The sequence below is a fragment of the Myotis lucifugus genome, unplaced genomic scaffold (assembly GCF_000147115.1).
Source record: "Myotis lucifugus unplaced genomic scaffold, Myoluc2.0 scaffold_8, whole genome shotgun sequence".
NCBI lineage: Eukaryota > Metazoa > Chordata > Mammalia > Chiroptera > Vespertilionidae > Myotis > Myotis lucifugus.
The window spans coordinates 2551483-2568374 of NW_005871056.1; positions in this window are offsets into that span (position 1 = coordinate 2551483).

The following is a 16892-nucleotide window of genomic DNA, read 5'->3' on the forward strand; positions in this document are numbered from 1 at the left end:
GGAAACGTTTCTGCTGGGTATCCTGCTAGTGCAAAAAGCAAACAAAAGAACGCAAATACATTCACAATTTGCCACATCATTTTGACCTAGATAGAGAAACCATGACAAAATGTTGGTTTTTAACTGTCTAGTTCTATGAGGTGTTTTCTTCCAACAACCTGGTAGACAACTCACCTCAGACTCCCACCCATGGCCATATCCTTTTTGTTGTTATTAATCCTCACCCGAGGATATTTTTTCCATTGATTTTTAGAAATAGTGAAAGGGAGGGAAGAAAGAAGGGGGAGAGGGAGAGAGACAGAGAAAGAGAGAAACATCAATGTGAGAGAGACACATCAATTGGTTGCCTCCCACATGCATCCTGGGGATCGAACCTGCAATACAGATACATGTCCTTGACCATGAATCAAATCCACAACCCTTCAGTGCATGGTCTGATGCTCTAACCACTGAGCAACAATGGTCAGGGCACATGGCCATATCCTTGACCTAAACTCAAGTTCACTACCTGAATTTCTAGGTCCTTCCCTCCAGCATCCTGTATCATTGTTCTACGCTGCTATAGCAAACAACCATAAACAAAGTGGCTTAAATAACACAAATTTATTATCATACAGTTTTTTGTGTTAGAAATCTGACTTGGGTCTAACAAGGCTAACATGAAGATATTGGCAGGACTGTGTTCCTTCCTGTGGGCTCTGGGTAGGATCCATTTCTTACTAACATAACTCTGGTTTGGTTGTGATGGTGACAGTGTCCCTAGCTCTAGGAGTTGTATTACAATGGTCTACGCCAGTTATGGTGATTCTAGACATTCATGTTTTCAGTCACTTTGCACCGACAGGTGGCCATGATCTCCTGCTAAACATGAGGAAGTCAGTTGGCGCACATCTGGGAAAGATTCTCCTCCCTGACAAAATGAGAGCTCTTGTCAACCTTTTCTTTCCTGCTTTGAATCTCCAAATGTTTGAAGATATGTTTGGAGCTGTGGCAGCAATTTGTGATGATGACTTGACAAACTTAAGGAAGCAGGCTTTCACCTTGAGGAGGGCAGAGCACAAAGACACAAAGAGCCTGAGTCTTTGATGATACTACTGAGCCTTTGGACCGAATCCTGGGATGACTTATTTTCCAACTTCCTGTTTCGTGAAATATTTAAGTATCTTTTGGTTTAAGCCTCTGCTTATCAGGTGCTCTGTTCTTTTCCTCTGCTTATCAGGTGCTCTGTTCTTTTCAACCAAAAGCATTTCTAATGGATTTAGGCCTAGGTGAATTGTCAGATGAATGCAGATTCACAGAGGTTCTCACACCTCAGGGTGCATCAGAATCAACTGGCAAGCTTGTCGCAGTGCAGGTTCTAGGGCTCCATCACTAGAGAGTCTGATACAGGAGGACCAGGATGGGTGGAGGAAACTGGCCGTAGCAGCCATAGAGAAGTCAGGAGCTCAATATTCCTCCAAAAAGCACTTGCTTCTCAGCTGTGAGGAGCCCTCTCAGCTGACATCTTCCAGTTGTTACACCTGCAGGATATACCTTAGCGTTTGAGCCAGAGCCACACTCCTCTCCCACCCAGTGACGAAGTATGGCAGGGGTATTCGGGCATGGCCATTCCTGCCCAATGTGGGGCTTTAATGGGCAATCTTTGCTCTGAAACTCATCATTGGATTGGCTGAGACTTTGCCAGGTCTGCCTCATGCTCTGAGCACTCCCTACCGAATCCTGGTTCCTTCTCTCTTTCCTTTCTATCCCAGGTGTCAGATGAGCATTGTGGTGTAAAGCCTTTCTGTACTCAACACTGCTTCCTCCCTTTTCTATATTCCACAGGCACTGCTACCCAATAAACTCCTTGCTCTTCTAATTCCATCTTAGGCTCTGCTTCCCAGAGGACCCAATTAACACAATGACATTTTTAAAAAGCACCGAGGGATGAGTCTGATGCAGTTGATCTGTGGTTAAACTTCAGGAAACTCTAGTGTAGAATTTGGGTTTTCTGTTCCTTACCACAACTCCAGAGATGGAGAGAGACGATGTTTATCAGACTCTGCCTCCGTGTTCTAGCCTGTTTTCTCCTCTTCATTCTTCTCTGGTGATACTTTCTCTTTTTCCCACCAGGACATTTAGCATAAATATTTGGCAAATGGGTCCAACTATAGTACCTGTGAGGAAACTCTGTGGTACAAACTATTTGCTGTTGAATCAGTTTACAAAACTGTACAAAATGATACAAAAAGATTACGTGTACATGTTTACCTTTTTCAGGTATTGTAGTAACTCTGTGAAGTATTTGACACCTTTGCTTTCACTTCTGTAGTCCAACGGTCCATCAGGGGCTCTGATCCTTTTGGTTACAGTTTTCTTCTGGAAACCTTCTTTCAATCATTGAATGAGGGGAAATTGACACCCCGTGAGAGCAAGCATGTGGCAGAGGCCCACCATGAAGAGGAGCCCTAAATATGGCCAATGCTACTTTACCATGTTGCCCAGAACCAGCCTTCCCTGAAGCTCACATCTCAGGTGTCCAACTTTCAAAACCAGGTCTTACTGAAGTCCATCTTTGCACTAGTACTGAAAAACTGCAACTCACAGATACAACCTAAACTAGATTCATCAAATGCTCATTGGAATAGAACCAACCAAAAAAGCAAAAACGACCAAAGAACAAGTGGCCCACTGTTATTCTTGATATTATACCCATAATGTAGAGTGCCATTTTGCAAAGTGATTCAGCAATGAGTTGGGGTGAATTAATGCTAATTCTTCCAATCCTCGTGGTGTAGACATCTTATGAAGGCAGCAATGACATAAATACCACACATTCCTTTCTGTCATCACCATACATAGGGTTGCTAAAACTAGGAGTCTTGCCCTGGCCAGTGTGGATCAGTGGTTATATTATAGTGTCAGGCCCTGCACCGAAGGGTCATGGGTTCGATTCCTGGTCAAGGGCACGTGCCTGGGTTGCAGGTTTGATCCCCAGGGCGCATGTGGGAGGAAACCAATTGATGTGTCTCTTTCACATTGATGTTTCCCTCTGTCTCACTCTTTCTCCCTCCCTCCCTCTGTTCCACTCTAAAAATCAATGGGGGGAAAAATCCTCAGGTGAGGATTAAAAAACAAAACAACAAAAACACCAGGAGTCTTCCTCGATAGCTTCCTCTTATACCTCTCTCACCTCAAAGTTAATGCTAAGTGCTATCCCACCTACTTTCTAATGATGTTTCTAACCCATGTACTAGTACTTGGCACCATCTCCACTGCTATGATTCTTGCCAAGGCTTCTGTCATCTCTCTTCTGGACTCCTCTGACTGTCGCAATAGCCTCCTCCCATGCTTGTTCCTTTCTAACCCTTCTCACAAGGTTGCCAGAGGGATATTTTACCGTAAAATTATAAATCAGATCGAGCCACTTCTTGACTTCAAGCCTTTCAGTGACTCTGCCCTAAGAAAAAAAAGCAAAGCTCTTTACTTGCCCTATAAGCCATGGAGCAATCTGGTCCCTTCCCTCCTCTGCAGCCTCATGTTCCTCCTCTCTCCTCTTTATCAACCACACTCCAGCCACTCGGGCATTCTTGCAGCTTTTTGAATGCGCCATGCAAGCTTCTCATGGATCTGAGGGCCCCTCTTCCAGGGCAGTTCTTGTCTCCGTTTGTAACTCTCTTTCATCTTCTTCTCATCAGAGCTGTCACTCCCTCAGGAAAGCCATTCCTCACCACCCCAGCCTTCGATATTTGGCCTCTCCTTAGGTGCCATACTGTTCCTTTATAGAACTTGACCACATGATAGTTTGTGCGTGAGTTTTTCTGTAAGCTCCATGAGAGCAGAGATCTTGTCTGTCTGATTGAATGCCAGGTACCCAACACCAGACACAGTATTCATCAAGCTTATCTAAAAAATGAATAGAATTTATCTTATCGTAGCTCAATCTTACTCTCACCAATTTTTCAAGGTATTTCATCCCTCTAGCAGAAAACAAAGGCTTTGATCCCAGCTGCTGATAAGTTCTATTTACTACTGAAAACACTGAATTCTACTAGGTTTCCTGAAACTAGGGACTAGGTGAACAGAAAATTATTCTCATTGGTTCAAATACACAATATACTTCCATACAAATCACTTGGAAAAAGTATATAATATGTTAGAATGTTTTAAAAACATAGCCCATACCTATTCCCTCAGGCTTAGATTCTCAATAAAGCAATAAAATCCCCAGTGGCCCGGAATCCCACTGAGACTCCTCAGCTTTCTCAGCTCAGCCAGCAACTTGAAAGCCCTGGCAGCATGAAGGTCAGAGTTTACATTTCCACGTGGCTGGCTGCATCTACTTTCTGGGCCAAGCCTGCTTCCTATGGATCTGAGGGTCCGTCTTCCAAGGCAGTGTTACCTCACCAGGTTGAGGTTGGGGTAGGGCTGGGGGTAGAGCTGGTACGGGAGGTTATAAAGGGGTGAAGAAAAGGAGTAAAGTGGGCCGAGAGACTCAGGAAGGTTCAATAAATTCTGAGGGGGATGTCAGTCAGGATCTGGTCAGAGAAGCCGAACCACTAGGAGAGCGATATACGAAAAGGGATTTCTTTCGGGATTTGACCTTTCGCATTTATGAGATTTGGTGATGTAAGGCTCTGTGTCTGGTATGAGAGCCTGAAGTCTTCAGCCAGTCGTCAGGAAGGGGAGATGGCTATAAAGCAGCAGCACTCAATCAGGGCTGATTTTGCCTCCACCAGCCCCACTGGAGCCATTTTGAGTTGTCATAACTGCAGGGTGAGGTACTAGTATCCAGGGGTAGAGGCCAGGGATGCTGCTAAATATCCTATAATGCACAAGACTATTCCCCACAATAAAGGATTATCTGACCCAAAAGAAGTTATCTCTAATAATCTCTTATGGGCAAGGCCTGTAACTCAAATGTTTCTAGGTAGCTAAGTGGGAGGTAGGGGAGAAGTTTCTCTTGAGCCTGTGGCTAAAGTTGCCTTTAGCTCAAAACAATCTGCATACCACAGAGGCACATCTTGGGGTGACTCACTCTGTACCCCCACAACATTTAAAAGCAACCACCTTAAATTGCTTAAAGCATTTCCTAGATAGTACGACAGTAAACACAGGGAGCTGGCGTAAGGAGCTTGTCAGACCTTCTGTAGACCTTGAGTTTGCTCTTTTACTAGAAGTTGAGTTGTTCACCAGACTTCTAAAAAAGATACTAGTTCTCCTATATGGAAATCTTCTTAAACCTTCCCTGGGATATTACAGGAATGGCCTGCTAGAATGTTGTGTTACAGTAAAAAACATATGGCTCTTTTTTCTCTTTAGGAACAAAGTAAGATAGAAATAAAAATTTCAAGAGCCAATACTCTAAGTGTAATAAACTCTTCAAGACCATTTTTTCCCTTCAAAACATAACAACTGAGTACAAAATAATAAACCCTAAAATCTGAAACAGCAAGAATCTATAGAAGAAAAAAAAAGAGCAAGGGACAGCCTCTGTTTTTACTTGAATTATAGCAGGTATTGTTATATTCAACTGGAGGTAAAAAGCACTGGGAGGTCGAGTCTCCAGGAAAATAAAATCCTTGCTTCCCTGCTTTTTATGAAGGAGAAAAATGAAATTCTTCTGAACTTCACTGGTCACCAAGAAAAACCACAGTATATCTAAGAACTGTTTAAAATATCATATTAAATAGGCTAAATAGAAAACCAAAACCTCAATTCATATAACTTTACTTTTCCATAATATGTATAATTTCTGAAGTTATTGTGCATCTTAAAACCTGATGGTCCTTTGGCAACTCCTGAGTTAGCTAGTACTTATAAAGAAACTTCTGTGCTACCAGGGAAGAAATACTCTTAAATCCAATTTCTGTAAGAGCAAGGTAAGTGGAAAACACTAAGATCTCCATTTAAAGGGTGTCTGTCATAACAAGTACCCAATATAACAGATGAAAGCCCTGACTGAATTAGTTTCAAAATAATATGAAATGTCTCTGCTTTTAGGACAAGAGTTCAAGATTTAGAGTCGAGAAACTCGGATTGAATTTCTGATTTTGCCACTTAGAAGCCACATAAACTTGAAAGGGAGGGAGGAGGAATGCTATGGATTAAATGGTACCCCTACCACCACCACATCCACATGCAGAAGCCCTAACCCCCAGTATGATAGTATTTCGAGATGGCGTCTTTGGGGATAATTAGATTTAGATGAGATCTTGAAGTTGGGCCCTCATAATGGTATTACTGCCCTTATAAGAAGAGACACCAGAGAGCTTGCTCTAGCTCACTGCCTCCCCCTTCTTCTTTCCCTCCCTGCCCCTCTCCATCCTTCCTTCTTTTCCCATTTCTCTTTCTACCATGTGAGAACAGCAGTTGCAAGCCAGGAAGAGAGTCCTCACCAGAACCCAGCCAGGCTGGCACTCTGATCTTGGACCTTCTGCCTCCAAAACTGTGAGAAAATTAATTTGTGTTGTTTAAGCCACTCAGTTTATGGTATTTTGTTATGACAGTGCAAGCTGACTAATACAGGGAGACATTAAACGTCTTTTCAGTTTCTCATTTGTAAAATTGACATGATTATCCCTAAGCCATAGGGTTATGAAAGATTCAATGAAAGCATATACTATGAGAACTTTTAATAAACTGCAAAGAATAATGCAAATGCATGGTCTTGTTCCACCCAGACACATTGGTCAATATTATAAATAATTATGATGATAATTGTAATAATAATAGTAGTAGTTGCCATTGGGTTCTTACCATGTGTCAGGCACTATGCTAAAGACTTTGCAAGAGTTGTATCTTTATAACAGACCTATGAGACGGGTATTATTTTTACTCACATTTTACAGATGATGAAACTGAGATCCAGAAAGCATAAGAAACGTGCTTAAGGCCAAAGGACTATGAAACTGTAAGGGAAGAAAAATATCATTTTCCTTCTACCCTTCCAGATTCCCCACCAGGTCTCTGTAGCAAAAGACAGATGAACACGAGAAAAGCAGGCACATTTATTTAGTGTAAGTTTTACATGACACAGGAAATTTCTCAGGGAAATGAAGACTGGAAGAAGTGGTTAAACCTGAGGCTTTTAAAGCTAGGTCTGATGAAGAGTGGAAAGTCCTAGAAAACGTGATAGCACCAATTGTAGCAAGTAAGACCTGTTCATTCAGTTTCCTCCAAGAGTCCCTCTGTCTTAAAGATGCTCCTGTCTTCCAGGTATAGGAAGGGTACCTCTCTCCTTCAGGTAAAGGTCAAAGAGTTCTTACACTCATGGTTTCTCAAATTCCTTCTGCGTATAATATTCTATATGCCAAGATGCTAAATTTTGGGGTAGTGTGTCCTGAATGCCATCAAAACCATGTGGTAAGTGCTATACTAAAGAGAGAGAAAAATAGAGTGCTTTGAAAGCATAAGGGAAGTGGCAGTTATTTACTAGTAGATCCTAAATAACCCTCAATGATTTTAGCCTGTCTTCTATTTAAGGAGGTCCTGACATATCCCCCACATAAGGTTGTCCAAGAATGATGGAGCAAGAATGAGAACTGGTCAGCATGTATCACATGCTCAACCAGCACAGGCCCACTCAATAGGACTGTCTAGCACCTAGAGCCAGAAATAAACACCCAGCTGTAACTGAACAAAAACACAGGGCTTTTTTTTTCAAGTGAACAGCCTCACTTCACCTCACCTGAACTCACATTACATATTTCATTTTGCCCTGCTTGCCAGAAATTGATCCAGGAATGTAGGAATTTACTGATAAGCTTTCTCTGTTGGAAGGAAAACAGAACTGTACCCTCTTTTGTCCTCCTTTATCAGGGTAGGCCACTTCTCAAGGGGAAACTCAAACTGGGTATGAATTTGTGCCCAAAGAGGTAAGGAACATGTTGAAGGTTAGGGTTTCTGCGTAAAGCTTCATAAATCAATATCCTAGCCCAGATTCTGGAGTCTAAATGTCATTATTTAAACAGGAAGTTTTCGGTTCCTAATTTTCCACCTTCTTGACCTAAAGGGGGCCCGACAATTTACATCAGAGATTCTCATAAAAACACCCAATGTATGTTTTTATATGGATCTGAAGAGACTAGAAAATACTGTATATATTCAATGTATATATGATAAAAAAACCATTATTAATATTTTTTAAATAAACCATTTTGCCCTGCATTAGTACTAGTAATGAATTACACTCATCTAATGACCTGGTTCTAAATTCTTTACTCCCAAGTGCACATGCCACAGTAAATAAACCCTTCTCATTCATCCTGCTGTCTTGTCTGAAAGAGGTTGAGAATAATTAGAGGAAGTAAAATTTGCCTTGTGCGTGAATTCAGAGCAGACCACAGGAAGACACTTCTGTGTCCATTGCTTGCTGCTCTAGAAATCAGAAGGAAAAAAGGTAACTGGCAGAAGCGTCCTTATCTAAACAACATGCCAGGTGGCAACTGGGGAATGTACAGACCCTGTGCCCAAGGCCCCTTCACGCTCTTTCTCCGTGCTGAAATCCATCCCAAGTGTAACCAAGGCCACCACAGTCTCTAGCCCCTGAAGGTGCAGGAGTGAGGTCTCATCCTCATGCTTTAGCATTCATCCTCAACCAGACTAGTTCACTGCCTGTGGAGTGAAAGCAGGAAGTTTTCATGCTCCTCCCCATTTACTGTTCAAATCATTGCTCTGGCCTCTGAACCACCCTGTGGTTCATTAATCCTTTCCTCTTCCTTAAGGAGAAATGCATAGTGGGATTCCAGCGGTGATGCCAGAAGAGGGAACTCATCAGACTCCCCTTTACGAGAACCACTGCCAACAAGGTCTTGATTTCAAATCCCCAAACACAGGCAACTCTTTCCAAGTTCTCAGAAGCTGCCTGTGCCACTTGAGTTGGGTGGCTGGGAGAACCCCTTTTGCCAATGACTGCTCAGTAATGATGTGGAGTTTACTGTACATGGCCATTAAAGGCAGGGCATAGTCATGCTATTCTTTGGAAAAAGTGACCCCAAACAGGTTACTCTACAGGCTACTGTACAAAAGGCCAATTTTTCTCTAAAACGCAAAACAATACAAAACAGACCATCCAGTCCCTTGTCACAAAACAAAACATCCAGTCCCTTGTCATCCTAACTGGAATCTTAGAATTTGATATTTTAAAAAGCTCTTTCAATATTATCCCATCTAAGCATGCCTTCTTACAGGTGACAGAATTGAGGCTCAGCAAGGCCATATGTCTTACTTAAGGCCCTCCAACTAATTCATATTCCCAGGAACTGGAACAGAAATCTCCAGGTCCTGGTCCAGTCCTCCTGGGGTTCTAGCTAATATATAATAATACAGGCGAGAAGTACTGCTACAGGGTTAACTAGCCCATTTTCCCAGGACAATATTCATGCAATAATAATCTATTAAACATTTTTATACTCCAATATACATATGTATTTTAGAAAGTAAAACAAGACTCTTCAAGGCAATTTCATGTTTGTGATAGTATTTGGGGAGATGTTCCCAAGTCATAAACACTAGAGTTGCACTATCACTATGGTAGCCACTAACCATAAATATGTGGCTATTGAGCACTTGAAATATGGCTGGTACAAATTGAGGTGTGCCATATAAGTGTAAAATACACATCTGATTTGAAGGACTTAGTTAAAAAAAAAAACACAACACAATAAAATTCCTCAATAATTTCTTAAAGTTACTTAATTTCACCGGCTTCTCTTTTACTTTTTTTAATGTTGCTACTGTTTAATTGGAATTATATGTGGGGATTGCTTTAAACATCTGTTGGACAGTGGCTGGACTAGTGGGTAGACATTAGGGCTGTTCAATAGCCAGGCTCTCTTCATTCCAGGCACAAGGTAGGATTGCAGGTTCCTGCCCCCTTTCAAATGAGGTGTTGTCATGTAGTTTGCTTTGGCCAATGAAATGTGAGTGGAAGAGATGCTTTCTTCTGGGCAGTGCATTTAATTGCCCATGCAAGACACTGCAATGCCCTCCAAGGAAACTCTGGAAGTGACTATGGAAACTGAACCACTGTCATGCTGACTGTGAGTTGAGGCTCCTGTCGTTTCATCTTAGATATGAAATGCAAGCTCAGAATAAACCTCTTAAAATAAGCAAATAAAATTTTGGGATTGCTCATTCCTATAGCATAACCGAACATATCCTTAAGTATAGCTTTCTGGTGTAAATGTGTGCAGAGAACTATGACATAACAGCAATTCCTGAACTTACTTAACTGCAGAACACTTTTGAAAGTGTAATGTTTTAACAGAATATTAATTATAGCTCATCCTATCTAATAATAGACAAACATGGTAATTAACCATACCTCCGACACGCTTCCCATTGGCTAATCAGGGCTATGTGCAAATTAACTGCCAACCAAGATGGCGGCCGGCAGCCAGGCAGCTTAAACGAACAGGAGGCTTGCTTGCTCCAGTGATGGAGAAAGCCAAGGTTCCCCACCTGCCACTGCCGGCCTCTGAGCTGCACTCTAAGAAACAATGTTGCAATTATAGAAGCTAAACAAACCCATAAACCTGCTTTCAGCCAGCCAGGCCTCAGAGCTGGAGCTGCAACAGTGTTTCAATTATAGAAGCCAAACAAACCCAGATACCTGCTTTCAGCAGCCGAGGTCTCAGAGCTGGAGCCAAGCCTCAGAGCTAAAGCCAGCTCTCAGCTCCAGTGACAGCCATAGAAGGTAAATAAATCCCAGAATAAAATAAAGAAAAGAAAAAAAGGAGAGGTTGGGAGCTTCAGTCACCCGCCAGCCTGAAAACGGCCCTCAGCCGCTCACCCAGACTGGCCAGGCACCCCAGTGGGGACCCCCACCCTGAAGGGGGTGTGACCAGCTGCAAACAGCCATCAGCCCCTCATCCAGGCTGGCCAGGCACCCAAGCGGGATCCCCACCCTGATCCAGGACACCCTTCAGGGCAAACCAGCTGGCCCCCACCCGTGCACCAGGCCTCTATCCTATATAGTAAAAGGGTAATATGCAAACTGACCCTAACAGCAGAAAGACTGGGAATGACTGGTCACTATGACACACACTGACCACCAAGGGGCAGACGCTCAATGCAGGAGCTGCCCTCTGGTAGTCAGGGCACTTTCACATGGGAGGAGCTCTGCTCAGCCACAAGCCAGGCTGATGGCTGCCAGTACAGCAGTGGTGGTGGGAGCCTCTCCTGCCTCCTCAGCAGCGCTAAGGATGTCCGACTGCAGTTTAGGCCTGCTCCCCGCTGGCAAGTGGACATCCCCCGAGGGCTGCCAGGCTGCCAGAGGGATGTCTGATTGCCATCTTAGGCCCAATCCCCTGGGGAGCGGGCCTAAGCCAGCAGGTGGTCATCCCCTGAGGGGTCCCAGACTGCGAGAGGGCACAGGCCGGGCTGAGGGATCCTCCCTCCCCCCCGAGTGCACAAATTTTTGTGCACCGGGACTCTCGTCCTATATAATAAAAGCCTAATATGCTAAGTGTCCGGTAGTCCGGTGACTGGTCGACTGTTCAACCAATCAAAGCATAATATGCTAATGATATGCTAAAGCCTCTCAACCACTTGCTATGACGTGCACTGACCACCAGGGGGCAGACACTCTGACCAGTAGGTTAGCTTGCTGCTGGGGTCTGGCTGATCAGGACTGAGCAAGATGGGCGGACATGCCCTAGAGCCCTCCCACGGTCCCGCCCTGGTCGGCCGATCAGCCCTGATTGGGACTGGGCAAGACGGGGCTGGACATGCCCTGGAGCCCTCTCGAGGTCCCTCCCCTACCCAATCGTACACTGGTGGGCTCCTTCAGCCTGGCCTGCGCCCTCTCGCAATCCGGGAACCCTCAGGGGATGTTAGGGAGCCAGCTTCAGCCTGATTCCCACAGGCCACTCCCCTCAGGAGGGTGCCAGAGGCAGGGCTCAGGGCTGGTGAGCGCTGCTGTGGCAGCGGGAGCCTCTCCAGTTCAGAACTGATTGGGTGAGCCAGCAGCAGGTGCAATGGGGCCAGGATGAGCCGGAGCAGTAGGTAGAAGCTACAGGCAGCATTGGACTGCGGGTTTCAGCCCAATCCCTGCAGGCCACCCAGAGGGACCCCACCTGTGCATGAATTCGTGTATGCACCAGGACTCTAGTGAGATATAATATACATGCTTAGATTATATTAGTGGAGATAGCAAAAATAGATCACACAGGTCAATTGAGCCAATAATCAAAATTCGACTTGCATGTCTTATTCTTAGAATAAAACCAAATATAAATCATTTTATATTAAGAATAAACCAATCAAGTTCATTTATTTTGCTTTTTAAAATCAATTATGTTTCACACAAATTTTTCTGACTATATTTTTGTGACTTTTTAAAAATCAGAGCCCACTTTATATCAGAAACAAGATTGCTGATCAAGGGCAGCATATAGTCTATTCCTAAATTTTGTCTTAACTGTATTATAATCTTTTAAAAATCACATTTTCCAGAGAAGGAAGACCAATAAGATCAGTGTGCTTTGCTATATATGGGGACTGCTGAAGCAGGCTTCTCCAAAATTAAATTGTTCCATGCTGAATAAGCTCATTTCCTTCTTTTTTCAGAAAACAAAGTCTGTGGCCTGGCCAGTGTGGCTCAGTTGGTTAGACATACTCCCATGCATGGGAAGATTGCTACTCAATCCCTGGTTGAGGGCATGCAGGAGGCAGCCGATGGATGTTTCTCTCTCTCTCTCCTCTCTCTAAAAATCAGTAAAAAAATCTTGAAAAAAAGGTCTGTGACTTCATTTTCTCTTTGAAGCATTCACTTTTTGCTTGCTTTAGAGTGACACAGTATGTGAGCTATCAAGACTGCTTTTTATTGAAAACTTTCTTCTTTCAATCTCCGAACCACAGAGAACAAGTTTGTATAGTATAAATATTTTACATGCAATTAAAACTAAATATTATTACAAATTAATTTCTGATTGAGATATATCGCTACCTTTTTAAAGTGGTTTTTAGTATATTCACAAGCCATGCAATTATCAATACTAATTTCAGAATATTTTTATCACCTCCCTAAAAATCTCATTCCCATTAGCAGTCACTCCCCACTTTCCTCTTCCCCAGCTCCTGGCAACCACTAATCTACTTTCTGTCTCTATGGGTTTACTTTTTCTGGATATTTTTTAAAAAAAATATATTTTATTGATTTTTTACAGAGAGGAAGGGAGAGAGATAGAGAGTTAGAAACATCAATGGGAGAGAAACATCGATCAGCCGCCTCCTGCACATCTCCCACTGGGGATGTGCCCGCAACTCAGGTACATGCCCTTGACTGGAATCGAACCTGGGACCTTTCAGTCCGTAGGCCGACGCTCTATCCACTGAGCCAAACCGGTTTCGGCTGGATATTTTTTTATTAAATGGAATTCATATAATCTGTGGTCTTTTGTGTCTGGATCCTTTACTAAGTATAATGTTTTCAAGGTTGCTGTAGCATGAATTAATATTTCATTACTTTGCATGGCTGAATAATATTTCATTGTGTGAAGGATATAACACATTTTGTTTATCCATTTATTAGTTGATGGGCATTTGGGTTGTTTCCACTTGGGGATATTATGAATAATAATGCTGTAAGTATTCATGTAGAGGCTTTTATGTGAAAATATGTCTAGTTGTCTTGGGTCAAATTAAAATTTTAAGACAAAAAAATAACTTTTAAGACATAACACAGACTCAGGTAAATTCTGCCTTGTAGCAAAGTGCATATTAAATATTCTGAATCTGTACATCAGGCACTAGGTGACTTCCTAGGGAAGAGAGGCATGCTGGGACATTTTTAGCTGGCCTTTTTTGATCCCAGTTAGGTCCAAGAAGGAGGTTTCTCCTCAAGCCCCTATCAGTACCACCCTCTACAAGGTGTCTGCACCCCACTCTGCATTCCAGGGGACTCCTGAGCACCCTGGATGTTATCCACTTGTCAAAGGGGGGCCTTGAACAAAGTCTCAGAGCACAGACGGCCATCACTCGTGCTGGATGATTGATGAACACTGTGCTGGCAATGTCTACCAGTGGTCCTCTCAGGACCACAAGAGGCCTGTAACTGATTTACTAGAGGGTCTTCTGGGACTGGAAACATACTGTGCTGATCATGGCAGGAGGTTATGGTTTCTAACTTATATGCTGCATCCCTTTCAAATGGTTCCTCCCAATCCACCCCAATATATTTCTCCCAAACCCATGGGGATTTTTTGTTTTTGATTTTTAATCTATTCTGCCTTTACTACCCCTGCAATTGTCGCAATTGTCTACCTTTTACCATTATAGTTTGAAATCAAGACTCAAATATACCACTTTTTTTTTCTTGTCTTTGGTGTCTCTTTCTACCCAGAGCTCATGCCTGGCTGCATGGGTTGGGGAAAGAAAGAAGGGAAAGGCCCAATAAAAATAACTTTTAAGTGGTATTTTAATATACCACTTTGGTGTGGAAGAAGGGAGGTAGAAGAGCACCAATTGATCATTCTCAATATTATACTGCAATAGCAGTGTTGTCAATAATGCTGTACCATTTCTTAATGGTAAATTGTTCCATGAGACTAAGAATAACAATAGGTTTGATATTTTGTAGATATTGTGTAAGAAATTCACTAGTATCAATTTTTCTCCCACTGAATTCTATCAATGCCTGGCACAATCTTAGCCTTGTGTGGGGCCCAGTTTTGGAAATGAGGCACCCCGGAGCATAAAGCCACAAAGTATCTGTTTTGAGCTTAGTATCATTAAATGCCCTCAGTTAGTCTCAATTGAGGAATCAGGATAACTTGCATAACTTGCTACATTGCATAAACAAATAACCCCAAACTTGAATTAGCCTATAGTAACAAAGTATTATTTCTTACATACCTATGTGCCCATGTGAGTCAATGAGTTCTTCATTGAGATCATTTGGTTCCATGGTTGCACTGTGTCATCTTTCACTCCAGGATCCCCTGAAGAGCAACCACTATCGGGAACATCGCCAGCTAGAGGAAAGAGAAAACACACACTGGTGAACCACACACTGGCTCTCTGCCTTGCCCAGAAGTGACACACATTACTTTCTTCTACATTTCATGGGCCAAAGCAAATCACACAGCCATGCCCAGGTTCATAGGGTGTAGATGTATCATCCTTTCACGTGGAGGGACACCACAGTGAGGGGCCCTGAATTTGAGTGAAGAATAAGTAAGTCCACTAGTCAACTGTAGGACCAGTACCAGCAAGCTTTACAAATCTTTGGACCTTTGTGTAGGACCTAACTTACCAAGCCATACTTTCTCTTCCCCGTCAATGAGTTCTTCTTTGAGATCATTTGGTTCCATTCTTACTGGAACCACATCTCCTGGTAAACACTATCTCATTACATCCCATCATCTTTCTCTAACTTTGAATCTTGGAAAGTAGGGATTGGGGTCTCAGACTCTTCTGAGATGATCCTTGGCTCCTTGTGCAAATTGACCTCCTTCCTCCTCTGCAATGGGTACAGATTCTGTTGACTGCCTGTTCTAGTCCCTGCTTAGAAGCAATGTCAAGGGCAGGAGACCCATCCCAGCTATGGGCTACATAGTTAGCTCCACCCCAGGCCAAGTCGTGGAGGACTCCAGAAACTTGAGCCACCATTTTTTTCCTGTTCACGATTTCCTCCATACAGTGATATTGACTAATTACAGAATAAGTGCTCCATTTTGGATCTGATAAATTAAGTAGTCTTAGCAGAACTTCTTGAGTTGATAGCACTCAAGTTCTCTCAAACATACATGCTTTTGTGTATTTATTCTTTTTTTTTTTGCATGTTCACAAAAATGTATCTTTTTATTTTTTTATTTTTTTAATCTTTAATTTCTTTATTGGTTAAGGTATTATAAGTGTGTTTCTTAATCTAAAATCCTTCCTTTCTTTGAAATCTGTATACATTAAGATTACATTCATCTGCAAGAGCAGACTCTCCCCCCAAAAGTAACTTAAATAACTAGGTATGTAAGGGAGTATGGTGTTGTTTTTCCATGTAACATGATGTTCTTCGTTAAACAAAGCTGGTACAAAAGCTCAGTGATGCTATCAGGCTCTTTCTCTTTTTCTACTCCTCTATCTTTAATGTCATGATTTTCATGTCCATGTTTGTCAATTCATGGTCCTCTGATGGTTGCTGCCCCTCCAAGCCTCACAACCATGTCTAAGAAGAAAAAGAGCAATAAATAATAGGCTTTCATTTCAGGAGGCTTTGCCTTTTTATTCAGGAAGTGACATACTAGGGCTCCTACCTGTATCTTACTGACGTGAAGTGTGTCATTGGGTCCCCTAGCTGTCACAGCCTCTGTAGTTGAGACAGTTAACAAAGAAAGGGGTTTGAGGCCGTTTAGGCCAGCCAGCCTACAGCACCTTTCAGGACCCTGCCTTTGTGTGGAAGAGCCAGCCTGGCCAGCCACACTGCAGCCACCAACAGGGAGGGCACAGCTTGGATCAGAGGCCCTTCTTCCCCCTCCAACACGAACCTACTGACCACTGTTTTTGAGAGGAAGTGCGAGGGAAACTTTAATCTGATCCTGGGACACAAAATGAATGAGTTCACCCCAAATGGGACTATTGACATCAGAAGAGACTGAAATATTATCAACAGGACAGATTAGAGCTTGCCTCCCTCTCACTCACTCCCTACCTACTCGGTTCTTCACATTTTGTGACCCTCATGGGGGCCTGTGAAAAAGTTAAATGTAAAGAGCTACCTTTTCTTTGCACATCTGAATGTAGCATGGATGAATATGGGAGCCTGGGAGCCTTATAATATCAACAGCGATGAATTTATAAAGATAAGAAATCTGTACCTGCTGCCCATCCTGTGACTGGATGGTGTGGTATTTATATAACATCATATCTTGAAGCACTTGGCTAAAACAACAGTGTTTATTTACTTGGTACAA